This window comes from Myotis lucifugus, unplaced genomic scaffold, assembly GCF_000147115.1.
Source record: "Myotis lucifugus unplaced genomic scaffold, Myoluc2.0 scaffold_119, whole genome shotgun sequence".
Classification (NCBI taxonomy): Eukaryota; Metazoa; Chordata; class Mammalia; order Chiroptera; family Vespertilionidae; genus Myotis; species Myotis lucifugus.
Window position 1 is genome coordinate 802,917 of NW_005871167.1, and position 25,395 is coordinate 828,311.

The window sequence follows — 25,395 nt, forward strand, 5'->3', positions numbered from 1 at the left end:
GAGAGAAACATCGATCAACTGCCTCCTGCACACCCCCTACTGGGGATGTGCCTGCAACAAAGGTATATGCCTTGACCAGAATTGAACCGGGGACCCCTCAGTCCACAGGCCGATGCTCTATCCACTGAGCCAAACTGGTTAGGGCCAGAGGGTTTATTTTTTATTTTCATTTTTATTGATTGATTATTTTAGAGAGAGGAAGGGAGCGAGAGAAACATCAGTGTGTTGTTCCACTTACTATGCTCTCTTTGGTTGCTTCTTATCTGTGCCCTGACCAGGGATCCAACCTGCAACCTTGCTGTATCAGGAGGAGGTTCTAACCCACTGCTCGGGGTGCTGCCTGTCAGGGCCCCTCAACAAAATCCCTCTGGTGTGCCTTCTCCCCTGCTGTGGGTCAGAGCTCCTCTGTCACAGCAAAGGTTTGGGTTCCATTCTGTCAGGTTTTGGGTTTGATTCCTGGTCCAGGCTGACTGCTGCTCAGCAAGTGACCGAGGACCATTGAAGTCCATGTGCTCTAGTCATTCGGCAGGGACCCGGGGTTTCATGTCTGACTTGGCCCACTCTGATCCCTGCTACCCCCAGTCCTCCATCCAGGGCGACTTCAACTATAAAAGCTGTGTGGCCTCCAGGTAGGTCACCCTCTCCATGGCTCGCCAGGCTTGGTTTCTCCACAGTTGCCCTGGGAAGCTGATTTCCAGGTTCCCAGGGAGAGCGCCCTGCACTCCGGACTCCGAGGGAGAGCGGTTGGGGGCATGAGTGCTGGCTGACCTCTGCAGTTGCCCCACCAGCCCCGATCTCCCCTGCCTGTGGCCCCGCCCCTCACTTCCTGATCTCAGATCAGGGGACCACAGGCACCTCAGTACCTAGTCCCCTGGGTGCCGCCATGTCTGTGGCCCCGCCCCTCCCTTTGCCATTGCAGATCAGAAGGCTGCACCCTGGGGCTGCACCCTGTGCCCAGGGGCAGCTGTGCCTGTGACCCCGCTCCTCACTTCCCAATCTCAGATCAAGGGACCACAGGCACCTCAGCACCCGGTCCTCAGGGTGCTGCCATGCCTGCTACCCCGCCCCTCCCTTCATGATCACATATCCGGGGCCGCAGGCACGGCTGCACCCGATGCCCTGGGTGCCGCCATGCTTGTGGCCCCGCCCCTCCCTTCATGATAGCAGATCAGAGGGCTGCAGGCACGGTTGCACCCTAGGCCTGCACCTGGTGCCAAGGATGCTGCCATGCCTGCTGCTCCACTCCTCCCTTCTCCATTGCAGATCCGGGGGCTGCAGGCACGGCTGCACCCGATGCCCTGGGTGCCGTCATGCTTGTGGCCCCGCCCCTCCCTTCGCATGGCAGATCAGAGGGCCGCAGGCAGGCTGCACCCTGGGCCTGCACCCGGTGCCCAGGATGCTGCCATGCCTGCTGCCCCACCCCTCCCTTCTCCACTGTAGATTGGGGGCTGCAGTCCCGGCTGCACCGGATGCCCTGGGTGCCGCTGTGCCTGTGGCTCGGCCCCTCCCTTGGTGATCGCATATCCAGGCCACAGGCACGGCTGCACCTGGTACCCCAGGTGCAGCCGGGCCTGTGGCCCCACCTCTCCCTTCAAGATCGCAGATCAGGGGACTGCAGGCTAGTTGGCATCCCTGGCCCCTGTGGTCCTGCACCCCGGCTCTCTCTTCCTCCAATTGCCATGGGGATCACCAGCACCCCTGACAGGGGTGTTGCCTGGCCTGCTGGGCTTTCTGATGGCATCACTGGCTGGGGGGCAGGCAAAGGCAGCTCTGCCCTGCCACCATTCTTCCCTCTTTCCCCTTTTGCCTCCCATCATTGCGCCTATGTATGCAAATTAGCCGCCATCTTTGTTGGCGGTTAACCGCCATCTTTGCTGACAGCTAATTTGCATATACTCACTGATTAGCCAATGAAAAGGGTAGCGGTCGTACGCTAATTACCATGTTTCTCTTTTATTAGTGTAGATGGCCTATAGAAATGAAACATGTCTCATTTGTTTCCATATCTCCAGCAACTAGCACGGAGAATGGTTCTTAGCAAATGATTTTTTAATAACTGATTGAATGTTTAAGTGAAAGAATGTATCCTCCTGACATTAAAGATAGGAAATATCATTTCTTAGGCTGGGTGGCCAAGAAAACAATTCCATGCCACTATTAACTTCACAAGATTGTCTTTTACATGTATATCTCCAGTTGCATGATTCTTGGTATTGTGATGAGAAATGCTATGCTAATATTCCACGGTCAAGCAGATGTGTCTTTTGTTGGGTAGATAAAGACTGGAGCCTGCTGGTGGAGCTGACGCTGCACAGCCATCTGGAAAGAAAACTTGGAATACTGTAGTGGGGCCAGAAAATGAGCATTTGCTTCATGAATGTGGCACTCGTACAACTGTTGGAACAAAGCTGTCTGGGAACCAAACCCTGTGCTTGTCTGCCTGTCCTCCTGGAGGAGTTTATATGTCACATCGGCTACAAGAGACAGGCAAGGGTTTTCAGAGACAAGCAGAAGGGAAGATGGAATGTCATTTAAAATACATTTCTAGGCTCCATCTCAAGTGGAAACCCAGTAACTTTGAGTGGATCCACACCGACAATGTTTAAACATTTCCATTCGTGATCAGATCACACTCTCATCTCATCTTGGCTTCAGTCACATGTGAGCTGTAGAGGCCAGTACTGCCTAGGAGACCGTAAGCAAAGAACCTGCACTCACACTCAAGTGGAACAGATTTGGGTGGAGGGCGTAGTAAATGTATAAACAATTTATACACTAAAGCATTTAGCAATTCTTGATGAAGGGACAAATCCTTATAGCTCTTTGCCAATAAAATATAGGGTTTCACTGTTTTTAGTAACCATTTGGAAATCTTGGAAAAAAAATCCTACTTCACAGCTAGACAATATTTAATCAACTAATCTAAAAAATGATTATGGTTATGAAAAAACCTTAGTATTGATATGTGTCTGAAATGATTTATATAAATCTCTTCAAAGTATTATCCCTCTGAACTAACAAGACACAGGTTTTGTTGTGATAGCAGCTAGGAAATTCAAACCAGTTTTTAAAAAATGAAAAAAAATGGAATTAAATCAGTCAGACGGAATGTCAGAAAATGAGTTGTAATTTTTCTTTAATACATAATTAACTATGGTTCTTCAAACTCCAACTTTTCCGTGCTTGACAATACTGAGTCTGTGTAAGCAACCCATCCTTTGTTAAGTTGGTTTTTATTGCCCACAGAGGCCTAGTGGTCTATCCATCTAACCCATCCTTTCCCTTCCAATGTAATATAACCAATGAAATGCCCTTGTGCGGAGTGTCAGTCACAGAGTCATGGCTAAATCAAAGACTTATTAAAAATTGTGGTAATAATCTGAAAATAGGCCAAAAATAAGCATGCCAACATACTAACCTAGAAAATTTTACTCAACTCAAGGCTTCTCAAGATCAAAGACTGGGTCCCAATCATCTTTTAATTCCCAGTACTTAGGGCAGACCCCTACACTTAGTAAAATCTCAAAAGATTTTGTTCAACAGCATGAGACACTGATTAAAAATTTGACTATAATAAAAAATATTTCAGCTCAATATATGCTTATAAAGGCAGAATCAATACTGGATGAATATTAAATACATTACTCTGTTCTTTAAATTTTTACCCTTAAATACCCTACAACAAATGGATCTTTGCAGTAAGCTCACCTAAGGTGAGCAGAAAAGAGATTAAAGGGTAGAAAGAATGAAAAAAAGCTACTTGGGGATGTATAGATGAAGTAAAAGTAGATGTGAAGAGGAAAAAAGTTCCAAGCACTCCAAGGGAGGAAAAAAGTAAGTAGCAGAACTTAGTTTTATCACAAAATCAACCTTATTCATTTATAAAGAATTTCCTAAGGGATTTTTAAAAATAACAATCAATGAAAAGATCTTTAAAGAAGAAAAAAAATAAATGAATCACTTTAATTCAATTCAATAAAAGCTTTTCTTTATTTTCTGAGTAATAGATTTTCCTTTCCAGGCCCTCTAAGGCCAGGTCTCTGTAGTCAGCATAAAGTGAAATTGAGCAATTATTTGTTGGATTTTAATTTAAACCGTTGTAGATCAGAATAATTTAGGTCAATTATGATCAAGGATTCATGTCAGCATGATAGCCTCCAGTATTTGAGTTAATGATCCCCTCCCTCAGTGTGGTAGTGAAAAGAACATTCGATAGGGGGTCAGAAGAGGTGGACACTTTTTTTAAATTCACCAGATAACTAGGAATTGTTCATCTCTCTGGGCTGCAGTGTCATCATCTGATCACTATAGATAATTTTGCACAGTGGAATTGTTTTAATGAGCAATGAAACACTGTATGTAAATAATTTTGTAAATAAAAGTACTACATAAATATAATTAATTCATTGTGAAAACTCCCTTCACCCTTCATACCATCATACTCTATATAGTTTGCCTACACTTTTCTTTAGCAAGACATTATAAGAGATATGGCTGGAAAGCAAGTAATTTGCTAACCTATATAATAAAAGGATAACATGCAAATTGACCTTAAGGGCAGAACCCCCAGGAATGACTGGTCACTATGAAGTGCACTGACCACCAGGGAGCAGATGCTCAATGCAGGAGCTGCCCCCTGGTGGTCAGTGCACTCCCACAGGGGGAGCTCCGCTCAGCCACAAGCCAGGCTGATGGACTCCTCCCACCCCTGAGTGCATGAATTTTTGTGCACTGGGCCTCTAGTCAAAACATATAAACAAATGTACTGGAAAGAAATAAAACATTTTCCAATGTACATGCATTAATATCAAACAAAGCACTTCTTAGAAAAATAATTTCTTCAATAGTATTCAGATTGTTTTAGGGCATATAAAAACATGTATGATTTAACACATGATAAAAATGTATACTTTTTCATTTGTCCCTAATAAGTGACAATGTTTTTCTAATGGGCCTACATTGTTTGTTTCCATCTTACTAATGCTAAAATTTTATAAAATCAACTTTTTAGTTGAGTATGTTCAAATTCATATACCATAAAAGCAGCTCCTTCAAAAATTGAAAATGTCATTAAGCATTTTATGTTCAATGAGTACTTAGAAATGCATAATGCTTGCTTTTGTTATCATTAGGGATAATAATAGTTTACACTCATGCAAATATTGGCAGCAATATCAGGCCTTGTTTAGAAATTTTGGATTCATTTGAAACTTAACCTAAATAAAACTAGACTGGGTGAATCCACATGAACCAAAACCCCAAATTCTGTGAATTTTCCTCCCAAATTTACAGCACTTTAAATCCTCCCTGTGATACTGTTATAGTCAGCTAATTATTAATAACAGAAAAGAAGCAAAGAAGCAATGGCGCCAGACATTATAGGCATCATTTGGGCAGCTTCACCAGGAAGTTGCAAGTTTGCACTTCCCAGAGAACCACTAGCTTATTTCCTGCAAAACACTGGGGGGATGGGGCCAACAAAGGGAAGATAGACACAAGCCCAATAAAGTGGGGGTGACATAGGAAAGATACCTGCTTGTCAGTCAAACCTGGGAACAGAGATGATTGGTCAAAATGAGTATGGCCGCTGCAAGCACACACAGAATTGGGAATACTAATCTCTTAAACAAAGAAGTTCTCTTTCTCTTGTGACTCTTGAATCATGGGGCTCTTTTGCTCTGGCTTCCTTTCATCCGCCCGCATGGCCCACAACAGATTGATGGACTGCAGCAGGAAACCCAAATCAAGTAGCCTGGTGCTGTATTGGACTGTGCAGCCATGGAAAGGAAACGGGACACTGCTCTGATTTTAAAATAAGACTTCTTTCTTTGTGGAACTGAGGGACATGGGACTTTGGAAACTCAGGGGTTTGATTCCAGAGAAATAAATCTTTCTACAGTACCGCATCCTCCCATGCAAGTCTTAAAAATTCTTATTTCTTGGAATATCAGAAAAAATCCACGCCACCCCCATTAGCAGCCAGGACCTCCTATCCAGTAACACCTAGGTGCATATGACTTAAACAACAACAAAAACATTATCATAGTTGCCAAGAAATTAAAACAATATTTTATTGGTTTTAGTGAGAGACAGATATTTTATTGTTCTTTTTGCTGCTGTTTGCCTATTTGTTTTTAGTGAGAGATCTATTTAAATTTTCTTTAATTATCATTAAACATGGTAGCAAAATGGGAATACATGAAAAATAAACCAGACATTGTCTGGAGACAGTAAAATTGTTTTGTGTTTTTTTTTTACAACTGAGATATAGAAAGATTCTTGGATAGTAAAAATTACTTCATCATTAAGATGAAAATTATTTACCATTAAGATGAAAAGTTATGATTAAGATAAAAATTATTTTCAGGTTGGCTTTTTAAATGTTATAAGTCTTTTGTTTTGTTTTTCTCTTCCTATATTAGTATAGCCAAATAAGAAACTATGACTTCTGTGGATGCAATAATAATACCAATCTTCTACACTGGGTTTGGCTTCTAAAACATTTCAGTTTTGGCTTCAAAAACACATTATACAATACAATGAAATTTTTTTAAATTAGAAATTCAATATACACCCTTTGCTTATTTTTAGAAAATGAAAATATATTAAAATATACATATTATTCTATCTCAATCAATTTGGGGTTACATGATTTTACTTTAAAAAAAAGAAAAAGAAAGGTAATTCTTTAAAAAGAATAGACATGTCTCTTTTATTATGAACTTAGAGGACTCAGAGATCCTGTATATCAGCAGTTTAGTTTTACTCATGAGATACTTTTCTAGCTATTAGCTCTGAGAACCCAGTTCTGCTGAATCATCATTTTAGTGATTTTTAAATTCTATTATGGCTGCTCTTGAGTGCTCAGAAACTTAAATTGAATATAAAGAAAAACTATTTTAATAAAGGCTTTAAGTGTACTTAGAAAATATATTTTAAAATAATTTTCAGTAGTTTTACAAGAAATGTATATGTATGCCATCCTTTAAAAAAAGACATACAACTATTGAATATTTCATTTTTTTCGTTCTATGAATGGAAAATGTATACTATGGCATACATGAGTATCTCTAGTATACTCATAATTGTTAATATATTTCTTTATGATGTAAAATAGTTGGTTAAAATTGTTCTTTTTTAATCCAAAACAATAATTTGAGAAGATATATTCACTCATTGTCCCTGGGCTAGTTCTGAGTCTTGGCTGCCCTGCCCTGGCATGGTTGGACCTCCAGGTTCTTGACTCACACAAGAAAGAATTCATGAATGAGTCGAAGTGAGAGCTAAAGCAAGTTCTATTTAGGTAGAGAAAGAGAGGGTTCTTGGAGACAGGATCAGGTGTTGAGCCCAGGACTGGCTGCTGCCTGGCCCTCTTGGCTGGGAGTCTCACAGCACCCCACTTGAAATAAGTGAAAGTACACATCTGAGAGGACGTAGTGAACTAGGGACTGAATTGTGTGCCACTATCATTCAGTTTTGGGGATTTTATGTGGTTCCAAGGGTGGTGTGGGTGGGTTGTTTCTCAACTTTGTGGTTCCAAATTCTGACTTTGGTTAGGAGAGGGTTTTGTTTCTAATAGGGTGCCTTCCAGAAGTGTCACAGCGTTCATTCCCCTCACTCCCCCTTCTACTTGTGGTGTCAGTTTGCATTACAATGATGATATAATGAGCTTTGGGGCCATTCTCTGGTCAATTTTCCTCTACCTGGGATTGATGTAGTTTTAGTCAGTTCTCGTTGTTGCCTTCTGCTACTACCACAGGCACTTCCTGCCATTGACTGTTTCCCTTTGATCACGCATGAAGGTGAGGGCTCTGGTGCGGGGACCTAGCAGCTTGTTGGCCTGTGATATCCACTTCGACTTCCTCATTCCACTTGTCAGGGGCTTTCCCTAAGAGTTTCTATCCTGCCTCTCTATGTTCATTGCAGCATTACTTACAGTAGCCAAGATATGAAAGCAATCTGTGTCCACCAATAGACAAGTGGATAAAGAACATGTGGAATATATATATATATATATATATATATATATATATATATATATATATAGGAATATTACTCAGCTATTCAAAAGAGTGAAATCTTGCTATTTGCAACAACATGGATGGGCCTAGAAGATGCTATACTAAGTGAAATAAGTCAGTTACAAATACCATACCATATAATTTCATTTATATGTGGAATCTAATAAGTAAATAAATAAATGAACAAACAAAACAGAAACAAATTCATAGATACAGAGACAAAGTGATGGTCACTAGACAGTAGGTAGAAGTGGGAGGATAGGTGAAAACAGGTAAAAGGGATTAATAAGAATAAATTGCCAGTTATAAAAATAGTCACGGAGATGTAAAGTCCAGTATAGGAAATGTAGTTAATAATGCTGTAATAACTATGTATAATGTCAGATGGATACTAGACATACTGGGGTGATCACTTTTTGACATTAAACACACACACACATACAGTATTTTAGTGGGTATAAAATAATCTCTGTGGTTTTTTTTGTTTTCTTTGTACTCACACACTTTATTTAACAAGTTATCTATTAAGGAAAATCTGTTAGGTTATTTCCAATCTTTATTATAAACAATACTGTGATGAATACCTTTGTGCTTATAGTTTCACATACTTGGACAATGATCCCTTTAAAATATATATATTTTTTAGTGGGTTCCCTGGATCTAATGGTGGTAACCAGTAGGGAGAGGTCCTTGTCCCCACATGCTGCTAGCGGGAGTGGAATCCTAGCAACATCCTGAGTAAAAGCATTTTCTGAGGCTCACACAGGAGGATGAAATGCTGTAGAAAGCTTTATTTCTGTGGAATTACATCCCTGAGTTTCCAAGATCCCATTCCCCCTTTTCCTGCCAATGAAGAAGTGTAGCTGTGGATTCAATAAGGCTAGAATCAGAGTCAGTGCCAGAGTTTCCATTCCATATTGGAGCTAGCATCAGGCTAGCTTAGCAGTCCATCAGTACATTGCATGTGGGTCCGCAAGGAAGCGTGAATGAGAGAGCCCCATGAGCCAAGAGCCAAGAGCAACAAGAGAATTTCTTTGTTTAGGGGATTATGTGTTACCAAATGTTCATGTGCTTGCAGTGGCCATGCTGATCCTGGCCAATGATCTGTGTTCTCAGGTGTGACTAACAGATACCTTCCCTAGTCACTTCAATTTCACTGCACGTGGGTCTATTTCCCCTTTGTTGGACACCTTCCCCTTGTGATCTGGGGGGCAGGGGGGATGGGTTGGTGGTTCCCTAGGGACTGTGAAATTGCAGCTTCCTGGTGAAGCTGCCCAAACGATATGCCTATAATGTCTGGCCTTCCCTTTGCTCCTTTCCTATTAATAATAACTAGCTAATTACACTGGTACCAATGGCATGTTCATTTTATACTTATTCTGTAAACAACAATAAATATGTGTTTCGCTTCGATCATATAATTTGAAAAAATGGCTGCTGAGATTGATAGTAATATGAAGAAATTTGATTTTTTAAAATATTGGAAGTCAAATGTGTCAACATTTAGAAAATGTGCTTATATCCACAAACCATTGTTTTTAAATGACCAATGCACAATGTTATATTATCAAACATACATAAATAATTTATTTAAAGTACAAGATAGATACATTTAAAAGGAACGCTTTGAAAAGTTCATTGGTATAATTTCAGATTCCACATTGCCAGTAACCTTCAAGAAACTACCATTTGTCAACCAAGGCCTAATATAAAGAACACGCAAAGTTATATTAAAGGGCTCTTTAATATTCCTTTGTGTTCAAACTATATCTCTGTGTGGGGTTAGATTTTTTTTTAATGTACTCCAACTAAAAGAACTGAAATTAATTGAAAGCGAAAGCAGACATGAGAATCCAGCTATCTTCTATCAATCCAAACATTAATGAAATTTGCAAAATTATAAAATAATGTTGCTCTTCCTCTAAACATTTTATTTTGAAAAATATAATCATTTTGTTAAAAATAAGCAGGTGCCTATGTTAAGAGGTGACGGATTTATTATTGGTATTAAAAATAAATGAACAAATATACATTTAATTTCTTAGTTTTAATGTATATGCTAAATATCAATAGATAAAACCCATATAAATTAAACTGTTTATGGGTCCTCAATTTTTAAGAACGTTATAAGATTCTGAGACTAAAATGTTTACAAATACCTGACCTAATCAATACAAAATTACTCAAAGGTTCACACCCCTTAAGGATCTCATAATCATTAAAGAATCCAACAGACAACTCCCAGCCCTCATCTGAAAGACATCCAGTAATCTCTTTCTCCCATTTCCAAATCTCAGACAATTTTTTCCTGACAGTAGTTGTTATGTAAAGAGATCACATTTTATTATTTAATTCAGTACTTAAAAGATTAAAATGTGTGTTGGTGTGATAACATTGTAACTAAGTTTTTAATAATAGGAAATGAACAAAGGCAAGGCCAGACATTATAGGAATGTTCCCTGCAAAACACTGGGGGAGGAATCCAACAAAGGGAAAATAGACACATACTCAGTAAAGTTGGGATGACATAGGGAAGGTACTTGTCTGTCAGTCACACCTGGGGACAGAGATGGTTGGCCAGGATGGGTGTGGCCACTTGCAGAAATTTGTAACATATAATCCCCTGAGCAAAGAAGTCCACTGTCTGGTTCCTCTTGGAGCAATGTGCTTCACTCATTTGCGGGGCCCTTTCGCTCCTGCTTCCTTGAATTCACTTGTGTGGCCCATACACAATGTACTAATGGACTGCAGCTAGCCTAATGCTGCACTGGACCCTACTCCAATATGGAAAGAAAACGCTCTGATTTTAGCCCTACTGCTATGCTTCTGTGACTGGACTAAGGGAAATGGGGCTTTGGAAACCCAGGAGTGTAATTCCACAGAAATAGAGCTTTCTACCATATCCCATCCTTCCGTGCGAGTCTCAGAAAATTCCTTTTCTCGGAATATGCAAGGACTCCACCCCCAGCAGCATCCAGTGGGGAAGAGGACACCCCCCGCCCCACCACCACCACCACACACACACACACACACACACTTCACCCAGTAACAGGATCTTGCCTGCTTTAAATTATTAATTTACTTTATATGACACATAGGCAGGATGAGAATTCTGATATACATTTTTATACAGTAAACGACAGAACCCACAAAGGAGCAACAAAATTTTTAATTTCCTCAAGTCCCAAAGCGCAAAGCACTAGGTTATCAATTATTGTGTTCTTAGAGCAAGGCCTGAATGACTAAGAGTTGGGAGGAGAGCCAGCAAATGTATCCATGATAGACTTTTTAGAGGGAATAAGCAGGAATGAGAAAAAAAAACCCTCTGTCCCTCTTGACAAATGGAGGACATCTGGTCACTTTAATGAAGCATATGGACACTGACATTAGCTGAGTGTTCCTTCTGTTGTTCTTAGAGACTCTACAACTCAAGAGACTACAATTTCTTATTTTAAAACAGGAAAAAATGGGTTCTATTTGTGCTATAAAGTCCATGTAGACTGAAGGTACAAATCTGACTTTTAGCAAAAGTCTACCATATTTATATGTCTGGAGTTTATGTTTTATGACAGGTTTGTATCCCAAGTTGTGAGAGTACGGGCCCCATAGGCGTCAGTAGCGGGGCACCTACAAACAAAGGGGAGAAAGGCATATCCCTTAAGACTCATTAGTGTCGCAAGGGGTAGAGAAAGCAGGCCATACAAGAGAGTACAGTAAAAAGCCAGTCATTTAAATCTTAAAATTAAACCTGAAGTTGAGCAATCAATCTTTGGTAAAATGTATAATCAAATGCAAGCTACATAAGATTAAAGTAAGGGAAAATTATTTCTTTGACACTTCATTTGGGTAAAACTTGAGGAGTTATTGAATAATTAAGATGTTCACCCTTCCTTCAAGTAACAAACTACTTGAAAAAAAAATACATCTGGGGACTCAATAGGGACCCACAGGGGATGTTTAGGATTCTTTTAGTTCTTCTTCACTGGTGACCCAAGGGTACCTCAAGGGAAATAGACTTAGAAAAATAACTAAAAATGTCACTTTCTTCAAGAAAGACATCCCTGTCTCTTTTTTACTAAATGTCTTTACCTTAGAGCAACCTCCTCCGTTTGTTTTTCACACATACCTTGAATTATAAATAGTGACCTAATTTGAAATTGTCAGAGCTGAGGTGGTCAGTTAGCACAGACAAAAAACTCCTGTCTGCGGCGAACCAAAACAAAGAGCACATGCAGGTTTGCCAGAGGGATGAAAAAATTCAATTCAGTCAGTGTTTTCTCAGGTGCTGTTAGTGAAAAGATCTCTCTCTCTCTCTCTCTCTCTCTCTCTCTCTCTCTCTCTCCCCACCCCCTCCCTCTCCCTTCTTTCTCCCTCTCTTGTCTTTCTTCTAGTTTATGTAGAATGATAAATAAGATAAGAAAGGACCTATTGTTTTCCCATGGCCCCATTCCCTCATGCCCCTCTACCAGCATTAGCACAAAGAGAGAATTATAAACCAAAAAGTTGGCAGTTCCTGCCTAATTTATGTGAGCTATTTTAAAATGTGAGAGTCAGAAGAAAAATCTCATTCCTGCACAGCCTTAGAATGATCCTGAGGGAAGCGCACACACACACACACACACACACACACACACACACACACACACACGCAGGCACACACACGCTTTGGAGAGACACAATTTTAATCTAGTCAAATTATATGCTAAATTGGGAAATTTATCCTTACAAGTGAAAATTACAGTTCTAGATAAAAACATTCATATACATACACTTAGCATGAACTTTGATATTTTCAGTACAACATCAACAGACAGACATCTTTGATAATTGACAACTGCTTTGTGCAAAATATTAACTCTTCTTTCTCTCCCCAACTCCTTCTTTAAGAAACAATTTAAATTACCTAAATAATAACAAGTTAATGTTTTAAACATGAGAATGGAAGGACTATCTAAAAAATAATCTGAAATATCATTTTAGTTTACATTCAAAGCTAATTGTAGTAAAAATTAAAAGTGCAGTTTTTTTCTGGGCCTATCCTTCCATTATTAATTTTAGTGAATCTAAATTCACAAGATTATATCTGCAATATTCAATGAGGCCAAACCAAGCCAGCTGCCCTCTGCAACTGTTATTGGAGAAAAATGGGCCTCCGGAGAGTGGGGTTCTTGGGGTACCACTGGAATAAGCATTTCCAGAGGCACCCAGGGGAGGATGAGATATGGTAGAAAGCTTTATTTCCAGGGAATTATAGCCCTGGGTTTCCAAAGTCCCATTTCCCTTAGTCCAATCATAAAAGACGTGTAGCTGGGCTTCTTAAAGGTAGAAGCAAAACCAGTGTCCAGAGCTTTCTTTCCGTGTTGGAGCCGGTCCAGTTCGGCATTCGGCTAGCTGCAGTCCATCAGTCCATTGTGTGTGAGGTCCCCATGGGCACGGGCCATGTGGGTGAATGCAGGGAAGCAGGAGCAAAAGAATCCCGAAAGCTCTGCGTCACAGGAATCCCAAGAGAGCAAACTTCTTAGTTCAGGGAATTAAGTCCCAAGAGCCCAAGTGAGTAAATGCCTTTATTTAGGGGATTGTGGATTCCCAAATGTTTGCATGCTTGCAGTGGGCATGCCAATCTGGCCATTCTTAGGTGTGATTGACAGCAAGCACTTTCCTAGTCCCCCCAAGTTCACTGAGCATGCATCTGTCTTCCCTCATCCCTTTGTTGGACCCCTGGGTAGTGTAAAGTAGCTTCCTGGTGAAGCTGCCCAAATGACATGCCTAAAATGCCTGGCCTTTCCTTTGCTCCTTTCCTATTATTAATAACTAGCTAATTACAATGGTATCCCAAATAGCTACCCATTTCCTCACTTGATGTGAGATATAAAAACTTAGTGATATATTTAAGTTTGTATATGTAACAAACTTGCTCAAACCCTAGAATACAGAAACTACTCCAAAGGAAAAAAATTAAAATAGTTCAAAATAATGGCATATTAACTTCTTTTCTAATGTTTAATTCTGTCTAACATGCTCCTCACCCCAGAATAATATAATATCCTCTTAAATTTTATATCATTTTTTGTATTATTGGATATTTTTAAAAATTCTATATAGGTTTCTTCTTTAGATGTTAGTAAAAACTATACCTAGTTTTAATAAGGTAAAAAAATATTAAGCAAATTTTTATACCTGAATTTCAGGGAAAAGAGAAAGTGCTAATTTAAAAATAGACATATTAAAAATATTTGTTTAGCCCTAGCTGGTGGCTTCAGTTGTTTTAGCATCATCCTATACACCAAAAGGTTGCAGGTTCGACTCCTGGTCAGCGTTTGATCCCCAGTTAGGGGTGATTAAAGGTGACAACTGATAGATGTTTCTCTTTCCCCTCAATATCTCTCTCTCTCTCTCTCTCTCTCTCTCTCTCTCTCTATCTCTCTCTCATTATTTTTCTCTCCCCCTTCCTCTATCTCTAAAAATCAATGAAAACATTCTCAGGTGAGGATTCAAAATATGCTTGTTTAGATTTCACTAAATTACTAGTAGAAAGCTGACATAAATTAACTGATTCTTAAAGGGATTGTGTGGACTACCTTGTGTTGTTAACAGAAGACACTTATCAGCCGACTTTATTACTTAGTAGCCCCACTGCTGTGCTCCCAGTTCCAGCTACAGCTGCAGAGGTTGCTATTTCAAGCCTTAGGACTCTCAGGGATATTCCCAGGCCAAGTCTCAGATTGGAACAAAATTACAAATTGCCTCCCTAGACTTTGAATCTCCATATTTTAAAATGAGTCTTGTCCCTTCCTTTAACCGCAAAAAAAGGCAAATTTGTCAATAGTTCCAAGATCTTTAGGGATAAATAGTGTATGAATAGAGGTTGTAATAATTTTGTCCAAGGCCTTGATCCTTACATACATATTAACAATATATGGCAATGTTTTCCTTTGAAGAAAAATGCTTGGGAAACTGAAATCTGTTGGTTTGGAAGTTATATACCTGAAGCTTTGCTACTAAATAAATATGTTGTGGGCTGCGCCAGGTATTTTTAAACTTTACTTTTCTGACTATAAAAAATAATCATAGTGTTTCTCACTCTACATTTTATGGAGAATTTGTTGGGATTAAGTTTTATAAGTTATATAAAACATTTGAAGCAAACTAAACAAATGCCATCATATAAAATATAAGAACTATCTGAACTGACAGTGCTGACCAAATTCTTATGCATAAGTTCTGTAAAGTTGGTGAAATTTTTGCGCCATTAAATTCATGCACTAGTCCTTGGCCTATCTGTGACACCATTTATCTCTTTTTCTTTTTCAAGACAGTGTCATTAATGATCTGATCATTTAAGGATTCTTGAGTTTTTAGATGGACTCTAATATTGCCTCTTTAAAGAAAGTATATGTTTTACAATTTTTTAAATCTAAAAAAATCGGTGTAATGTACCTCTCTCATAATTAGTGTTGTAAAAATATTATTTTACAGTTAGATAATACTTAAATACAATATTTATTAGATCACAGTGAAGGCTGGTTTATTTTAGGCAAAAGGCATATTGCTTGCAAAATAAATACATTATCCATAGCCTTAGTGTTGACAAAAAGTAAATAGGTGGGACTGAATTCATTGTTGAAAGACCTTTTAATATCCTTTAAGTACATGAAGTAGTTTGAACTCTTTATGCAACTGTACATGACAGCGAGTTTCTTGAAGAACTAGGCTGTTGTGGATTTGCCATGTGCAGGTTGGGTGGCCTGTCCATTATCTGTAAGGCTGGAGCAGGAATCCCTTTTGGTGAGTGTGTGAAAACTCCTCTGACCAAATGACTATTGGGTTAACTATATCCTAGCGTCTGTACTCTTTGAGAACTGAGTAAAAATCAGGGCTGCTCCTATGGAATGAATATTTATTTATGAGAAAATAAGAACTTATTTTAAAATATTTACATTGCGAAATGTCCTGGTATGATTTTCTGATTTTCACTCTTGTTTCTTTTCTATAACTTGTCAAAGCTCTTCGGTTTTGTTGCTTTATATCTGACAGTCCTTACCAATCCTCACACTTGGAGTGTAAGGATTGACTTATATCATAAACTTTAAGATGTAATCAACTTTAAGATACAATGTGACCAGAATTTAATTTTTTATAATCCCTTGATTGAAACTGAAAGGCACAAAATCTCCTTCAATGTACCTGAGGTGGAGTATTTATTAAAGGAGCTTGACTAAGAACAAGTACCAATACCTTTTTTAAAAAATATATTTTTATTGATTTCAGAGAAGAAGGGAGAGGGAGAGAAAGATAGAAACATCAATGATGAGAGAGAATCACTGATTGGCTGCCTCCTGCATGCCCCCCACTGGGGACTGAGCCCGCAACCCGGGCATGTGCCCTTGACTGGAATCAAACTGGGGACCCTTCAGTCTGCAGGCCGACGCTCTATTCACTGAGCCAGACCAGCTAGGGCACCAATACCTTTTACATGTCTCAGGCCCTTTGATTTTCCAATCATTCTATGTTCATAGCTAGGCTCCCGGCTTAGTAAACTGGGAGGTGAGGTTAGGCTGGATTGATGTTCTCTTTAATTTAATTTAATTTAATTTAATTTAATTTAATTTAATTTAAATATGTATCTTAATGTTGGTAGTGACTATATGGAGGCTAACAGTAAGATAATCAATAATGCCAAGTACATTACCTCCTAGATTCATTTTATGTGTCAATATTAGCTGAGAAGAGCATGACTTGTTTATTCTGGTTGCTGTTGGGGGTGGGGTCTTTGAGATATCCCGAGAAAAGGAATTTCCTGAGACTCCCACAGGAGGATGCAATATAGCAGAAACCTTTATTTCCATGGAATTACACCCTTGGTTTCCAAAGTCCCGTTTCCTTTAGCCCAGTCATAGAAGTGCAGCTGGGGTTTCAGTGGGGCTAAAATCAGAGCCAGTGTCCAGAGCTTCCTGTCCATGTTGGAGCTGGGTCCAGCACAGCATCTGGCTAGTTGCAGTCCATTAGTCCATTGCACATGGGGTTCTGCATGGCCATGGGCTACGTGGGAGGATGCCAGAAAGCCAAGCCTGGGCCATGAGTCAAACATGCCAAGAGGAACTAAGAGAGCCAACATCTTTGTTCAGGGGATTAAGTATTCCAAATCTTCATGCGCTTGCAGTGGTTATGCCCATTCTGGCCAGTGATCTCTGTTCCCAAGTGTGACTGACAAAAAATATCTTCCCCTATATTATTCCAACTTTACTGGGCACATGTCTATCCTCCCTTTGTTCGATCCCTGGGGAGTATAAAGTTGCAGCTTCCTGGTGAAGCTGCCCAAATGACATGCTTATAATATCTGGCCTTCCCTTTGCTCCTTTTCTATTATTAATAACTAGTTAATTATAATGCTTTCATCCCCGTTTCACACTTTCAACTTCTGGACTATAATACACTTGATGAAAACATTTTATGAAGATTGGTATATTTGCCTCGAGAATAACAGAACAGGGAAATGACCTCTGCATGCCTCAGTTCAAGGTAGGGTTCAATACAGTCCAAGATGACCAATCACCAATATTGACTTGAAATAATTAAATTTTGCTGTGAGAAAAGAAACGACCAAGTAAAGCAGGTGCATGTGTTTTAACAAATAATATAAAAATATTAAAACAAAAGGTTGTTGCGATATAATTAAAGAACAATAAATTCCACATAGAGTACAATTTGATGAGATTTGGCATATGGATTCACCCCTGATACTATCGCCACACCAATAAAACACATATTTCTATCACCTCCAACTTTCCTCTGGCCCTTTGTAGCCCCTCCCTCATGCGCTGACTTTCTGTTGCCATAGCTTAATTTGAAATTTACATAATTTTATATAAACACAAAAATATGGTAGACACTGTTTTATTGCTTGCATCTTTCACTCATTGAGATTCATCCATGTTGTTGAGTGTATTGATAATTGTTCATTTTTATCGATAAGTAGTGTTCCCTTGTATAGATAGATTCACCAAAATTTATTTAATCCTTCCCAAGTGCCTAATAAAACTAAAGATGCCAGATGCCCAACTTTCGTCTTCCAGCGAGAGTGGTGCATCTTCAGAGCGCACTCTGGGCACCATGGCAGCCCCAGCTGCAAGGGGGTGGGGCTGGGCTTGGCAGAGGTGGCACCTGGAGTGGTGGCTGTGCAGTGAGCAGTTCCCCAACAAGTTTTTAGAAATCAGCTACCCAGGGAAAATGACTTTTACTCATATGAGATGCCTCCTGAGGATCCTCTCCCAGAGACAAGGTGACTCCTGTGCTTCCAGATCAACTCTGGGGCTCATCTCTGCAGGGTTTGCGGCTGTCTAAGCTCCAAAACATCCAATCATGAGGTGCATTACAGCAGTAAGGAGCACCAGACTGGAGATCGGACATACACAGGCTTGCACGCAGATCATTTGGACAACACAATCCCAGACCACAGCTTCCCATTAGTTGACATCATCATGGAAACAGGAGATGAGATTGCACCTGAAATTTCAGAAAAAAAGATGAATCCGAGATTATAGGGGGCGTTTTGAAGCACTTGAGGTAGAATTGGATTCCATGGCAAAACATGAAACCAGAGAAGTTAAAATTTTCCAGGAGCTTAAAATGAAAATAGCCCTGGAACCAGAAGAGATTTTCAGATATGGCAGAGGAATGGCCCCCATTGGGATTTCTGGCGAAAATATAACTCAAGGAAAGGATATTGCAGATGGCTCCTGTGGTGCCAAGAGGATATTTGAATTCCAGGCCGTGCCTCAGCTGCTACACTGCCTAAAGGCCGACAGCTTGGGCAGGAGTGTTGATTGGGGCACCTGACCATCTGCACCTGTGCTGAGGGCTGCAGCCTGGCCACCGGCTGCACACGGGGATTTGGAAGCAAGATGTAACGATACATCTTAAAGACAACATCACAGAGACTTAAAAATGCTCATTATCTCTTCGACCTTGCAATCCCACTTTCAGGGCTTCATCCTAAGAAATTGATTATACCAGACAGAGAGGTACAAAGATGTTTTAGGCATTGTTTGCAATATCTAAATATTGGTGAAACAAAATGTCCAGGAACATGGGATTACATAAATTTTGGTGTATCTATCAAGCAAAAGGCTATGCAGTTTTAATGGTACAGAACTATATGCACATTAAATAAGGGGCAGATCTAAATAGACACCAAGATACCATTATATATGGTATTCATAGTATGATCATATATTTTTAAGTATTTGTATATATGTGTGTGCACAGAAGTAAATCTGGAAAGATACATACTAGGTGTGAACTGGTTAGCTATGCATGGTGGGGCTAGGTAAAATGTTCTTTTTATTTGTAAGTATATTCAATGAAAATGGGTTATGTGCCTAATTAAGTAAAAAATATTTTAAAAATAGAACTGCCATGAATGTTCATCTCTAATTTTTCATGTTTTATTTCATTTTGGCAAATACCTATGAGTGAAATGGCTGAGTTGTATGTCAGATGGATGCTTAACATTATTAAAAAAAACCCATCTAACTTTTCAAAAGTGGTTTAGCATTTTCATCAAAACTGTATAAAAGTTGCAGTTCTTCCAAAATACTTGGTATTTAGCCAATCTAATTTAGTGGCAGCTAAAATCTCTGTTCAATATTTTCAGCTACATAGCTGTTGCTTTCCATTAGCTCCGTGGAGTTTTTTTGGGGGTTTTTTTGTTTTGTTTTGTGTGTGTTTTTTTAAGAGAGCAGAGGGAAGGGAGGAGGGGGAGAGAGAGAAAGAGAAACATGGATGTGAGAGAGACACATCTATCGGTTGCCTCCTGCAATGTTCCTGACTGGGGCCTACAACTGAGTCTGCAGGTCAACGTTCTAACCACTTAGCAAACCGGCCAGGGCAAAGATGATTCTTTTAACAGCTATTGAGATTTAAAATTTTGCACTGACATATTAATACTTAAAACTATCTAGAGTAAGCTATAGCCAGTAATCTGCATTTTTAAAGTAAAATTTTTGGCTGTATAGGTAAAACTTTTATAGGTGCTGGAAAAAAATAAGGGTTGTAAGAGAGTAAAGATAACATTTTCTATGTATTTCTTTAAATTATAGCTCAACTACCCCTCGAAAATATTTTTTTGCTCAATTTTCTAATATTGTTCAGAGATACTATTAGGGAGAAAAAAAACAACAAGAAAAGTTCTAGCCAAGAGAACATAACTGGGGACCTGCTCTGCATCTGGCTTCATCTCTGGAAAAGTAATCCTTGTGCCAATTAGATCCTGGAATTTATAGTGTTTTTATAAGGCAAAGTGGTCAAGTTGGCTCAATGAAAGCTGTAGCCAAATTTATAGGAACATGTGTCACGCAGGCTTTCCAAGTACATGTCAGAAGACATAAAATGAAGTCAAACTACAGGTGAGCAAAGAATTTTCTCCGGGGCAGGAAACAGATGTGTTGATTTGGGGGGACCGAAATAGCTCAGGAATCCATAATATGAGCAATTGTCCAATGCCTTCTTTACACCTAGAAGAAGCCCAAAAATTTCTCCATACTTTAAAATGGCCATAAATTTTACTCTTTATTTAGTTATCAATACGTGAAATCATAAAGAATCACATCTCAGATATAAATATTTTAGATTAAGAAATACTAAAATAGTATTTTCCTACTCCTATAATTTTCAGTGATTTCTGGATTTATAAAAAAGATGTTGAAAATTGAGGATACTTATGTAGTTCAATTTCAAATAAAAATCACTGAAATGCTCACAACTCAACACATATTTATTGACCACCGGTTATGTGCAAGGCACTGTGCCCAGGACTGAAAGAGACATCATCATCATCATCATCATCATCATCATAATAATAAATAATAATAATAGATTAATACAATGAAATAAGTACTACATAGAGGCAAATGCCAAGCATGGTTAATACCATTTTAATTAGCTAGTTATTAATAATAGGAAAGGATCAAAGAAAAGACCAGATATTATAGGCATGTCATTTGGGCAGCTTCACTGGGAAGCTATAATTTCACACTCCCCAGGGAGGGAAGGGATCCAACAAAGGGGAGAATAGACACAAGCCCAGTAAAAATGGGGTGAATGGGGAAGGTACTTGCCTGTTAATCAACCTGGGGACACAGGTGGTTGGCCAGAATGGGCGTGGCCACTGCGAGCATGCAACCATTTGGGAATACATCATCCCCTAAACGAAGGAGTTTACTCTCTTGGGCTCCTGGGACTCTTGTTCCAGGTAAGCTCTTTCGCATTCGCCCCTATGGCCCACGGCCATGTGGATCCCACAGGCAATGGATTGATGGACTGCAGCCAGAAACACAAGCTAACCTAGCCTGATGCTGTATTGGACTAAGAAAATATGGAAAGGGAACTCTGGCTGGCTTTGATTTTGGCTCTCCTGAAACCCCACCTACAGTTCTTCTATGACTGGACTAAGGGAAATGGGACTATGGAAACCCAGGGGTGTGATTCCATGAAAATACAGCTTTCTACTATATCTCAGCCTCCAGTGCAAGTCTCAGAAAATGCCTTTTCTTGGGATATCGCAAGAACTCCACCCATAGCAGCAACGGGGGGGAGTGGGGGGAAGGGAGACAAGGCACACTCCCCTCTGATAACGTGGTGACTAGAGACTTTTTTAAGGTCATTCAGAAGAAAGGACAATTGATAAGCATTTGAAGAAGACGTAGGAGCTTGCTTGTGCAAAAAAAATCAGAGAGGGCTCTCACTGCATTGAGAATGTTGCAGTAACTGGGATGAGAGAATGGGGGGAAGTGGCCTGAGATGAAGCTATGGAAAGGTCAGTGGGAGCCAGGTCAGGTAGAATTATCTTTATTAGACCATGAAAGAATAGAGTCACACTGGAATTTTAGATTCATTACTCAGGTTTTTTCTTGAGAATGACTTTGGGGGCAATAATACTGGAGGTAGAGAGACTTGTTAAGCATTATAGCATTCTGGCTGAAATGTCTGAGTCTAAACTAGGATGCAAAGAATGTCTTCAATAAAAGTTCAGGGAAGGAAGAAAGAAGGGAAGGAGAGTGAGAGGTTGGGAAAAGGGGAGGGAGAGAGGAAGTCAAGTCTTACCCTCATTTCTCAGAGGAGGAAACAAACGGGTCCTGAGAGATACAAGTGTCTTATCCAGTCTACAAAGCAGCAGTTGAGAGCTTCCAGCCCAGAGACCCTTATATGGGGGAGGAGAGTTTGAATTACAGCATTAATAAGAAACTTGAAAAATAATAGCATCTGCAAAATTTTTATTGTCTTTGCTGACTTATTTAAAATAGTAATTTTAACCTCAAGAAAAGCATGTGTTACTGATTGGAATGTCATGTTACTGGCAATGTCTTTGTACATATTTTCCAAGACTTCATGGAGTTGGCTTAGGTTTTTCTTTCCTTAGACTGAAGCTCATGTTTGCTGAAGTTCTGTTGCAGTACAATGAGGTTCCTCTTCTCATATGTCTATGTTTTTATGTATGTTGTGATTATTGTCGAAGTTTTTCAGGGTTATAGTTAAATTTTTCAAGATTACAGTTAAATTTTTATTTCTAAACCACCTCCAAAACTCTCCAAAAGGTAAAGTACTACAGATGGTTTGTAAGATAATACATTTCAGCAAAGCTAAGTGTTTGTTCACATTTTCCAGGACATTTACATCCAAGAAGAACCAAATGGGGATACATTTCCTCATTCTTGACTCATTTAAACACCATTTGAGTTAAACATCCTCAGTTCAATGAGGGTTAACTCTTAAAAAACAAATGTGTTATGTTTTATAACCATGCTACAGTTGGCTTGTCAATCGAAAACAGTTGGCTTGTCACAGCCTATATCAATTATGAAATTGATGCAAAGTTAATATTATCATAATTTCCAGGTTTCTATTTCTGTCAGTGCCAACACCATTATTTTGGTCTCCTGAACTAAAATCTTTGACATCATTTTTAATTCTGCCCTCTTTTTGCCCTTTGCAACCTCATATAAAACTGCCTTAATCATCTTAATAGTAATTAATCTCTCCATCACCTATATTCTCTTTTTTTCCTAGTAAAGTTATTTATTTAGTTATACTACCAATCTCCAAGAGCTTGAAATAAAAATCTCCATAGTCTTCATTTGGACCATATGTCACTTTCTTTTAGAATGTCTTTCTTTTTCTTTTTTTAATTAAAATAACCTTTAAACCACTCCATGTGTTCTACTTTCTAACACTCAGATATAGGTTTTTGGAAAAGCCACAGGTCACTTACTCCATCAAGTGGCAAATTGGCCCTTGTTTTGGAAAATCCTCCAGGTATTTATCCAGAAATATATGAAATTCTAAACCATCGTCATCAAAACTGCTTCATAGTTAATTGGGAACTCCCACAGTCTTCCCTCTTTCGTCCACTGGATCATCTCTTCAAAACATTCTGAGCCCTGACCTCAGTGGATAGAGCGTCGGCCTGTGGACCAAAGGGTCTCAGGTTCTATTCCGGTCAAGGGCATGTACCTTGGTTGCGGGCATATCCCCAGTGGGGGGTGTGCAGGAGGCAGCTGATCGATGTTCCTCTCTCATCAATGTTTCTAACTCTCTATCCCTCTCCCTTCCTTGCTGTAAAAAATCAATAAAATACATTTAAAAAAAAATTCTGAAAGGACTCTTCATTACAGCTAACTGCTTAGCAAATTCCCCAGCTCAGATTGAAGGTGCTGTTTCAGGTGCCTCTTCAATAGCTGCCTTAAGATAAAAAGTACAGCCGAACCGGTTTGGCTCAGTGGATAGAGCGTCGGCCTGCGGACTCAGGGGTCCCAGGTTCGATCCCGGTCAAGGGCATGTACCTTGGTTGCGGGCACATCTCCACTGGGGGCCGTGCGGGAGGCAGCTGATCGATCTCTCTCATCGATGTTTCTGGTTCTCTATCCCTCTCCCTTCTTCTCTGTAAAAAATCAATAAAATATATTTTTAAAAAAAAGATAAAAAGTACTAAGTCTCTTTGCCCTGAATATATTTTCCCTAAAACCTTTTCTAAGATCGGTAGTCTTATCCCAACCAACATAATTGTCAGACCCTTCATCAAACTGAATCTGATGAACTGGTTTTGTTCTAACTCTAGCTGGGGCACATCTGGCAACTTTCATATGTGATGTCATGGTACTGAATTCAATCTTAGGCCTTTCTTCCTGTTTCTGTGCCATTGAGTCTTCCTCACGCTGCTGGGGCTGCCTGAGCAGCTGGTTGTCTGCTTGACAAAAGGGAGAGAATCTGCAACAGCAGATGCAGCGGCCACCAACTCAGGACTCGGTGGCCCTCTTCTCTTCTTTGGTGCATCTCCCGTAGCTTTTTGAAGCCTGCCAATTGTAGCCTGCGAACTTCTAAGCCAGTGGTTCTCAACCTTCTGGTCCTTTAAATACAGTTCCTCATGTTGTGACCCCAACCATAAAATTATTTTCATTGCTACTTCATAACTGTAATGTTGCTACTGTTATGAATCGTAATGTAAATATCTGATATGCAGGATGGTCTTAGGCGACTCCTGTGAAAGGGTCGTTTGACCGCCAAAGGGGTCGCGACCCACAGGTTGAGAACCGCTGTTCTAAGCGATCTTCTGTTGGGCGTCTTTGTGGTTTGTACATTTACTGTGCTTAATTCAACTGCATGCCCTTGATGATATTTAACAAGTCTTTTTTTTTTTTTTGTATTCTCCTTTACACTGCCTTGGTTCTCCGTCTCCTTGGAAATCTCATGGGTTGGAATGGACTGTCCATCTTTCTTGCTAAGGATCACGTTGTTAGTGCCAAAATTCTTGGATATTATTTTTTGTCCTGACCTGTCTGAGTGGAACACCAAGTAGCACAGTCGCAGCCATGGATACCTCTGGGCCTCCAGAGCACAAAGGTAGGCAGGAAAGGGGGACAAGAGGTAGTAGGGTCACCAACACTCTCAGAAGCATTGCCCAGAAACAAACTGAACTGCCAAAAGGAATAGCATGTCATCTCCATCACTTATATTCTCTCTCTCTCTCTTTTAAAAATCTTTATTGTTGAAAGTATTACATATGTCCCACTTTTCCCCCATTATCCCCCTCCAGCCCGCCCCACCCCCGCCCCAGGCCTTCACCACCTAATTGTCCTTGTCCATGGGTTATGCATATATACATACAAGGTCTTTGCTTGATCACCTCCTGCCTACCCAACCTCCCCCACCTTCCCTCTGACATTCCACACTCTGTTCCATGCTTCCATGCCTTTGGATCCTCTCTGTTCATCAGTTTATTTTGTTAATTAGATCCCACATATGAATGAGATCACATGATACTTGTCTTTCTCTGACTGACTTATTTCACCTAGCATGATACTCTAGGTCCCTCTGTGCTGTC

The 25,395-nt window shown here is 39.8% G+C and overlaps 2 pseudogenes; one reads left to right on the forward strand and one right to left on the reverse strand.

Annotated features, from left to right (window-relative positions):
* Window positions 1–18,065: 18,065 nt before the first annotated feature.
* On the forward strand, window positions 18,066–18,928 carry LOC102421182 (annotated as a pseudogene).
* Window positions 18,929–23,148: 4,220 nt separating this feature from the next.
* Window positions 23,149–24,969, reverse strand: LOC102421483 (annotated as a pseudogene).
* Between the last annotated feature and the right edge of the window lie 426 nt (window positions 24,970–25,395).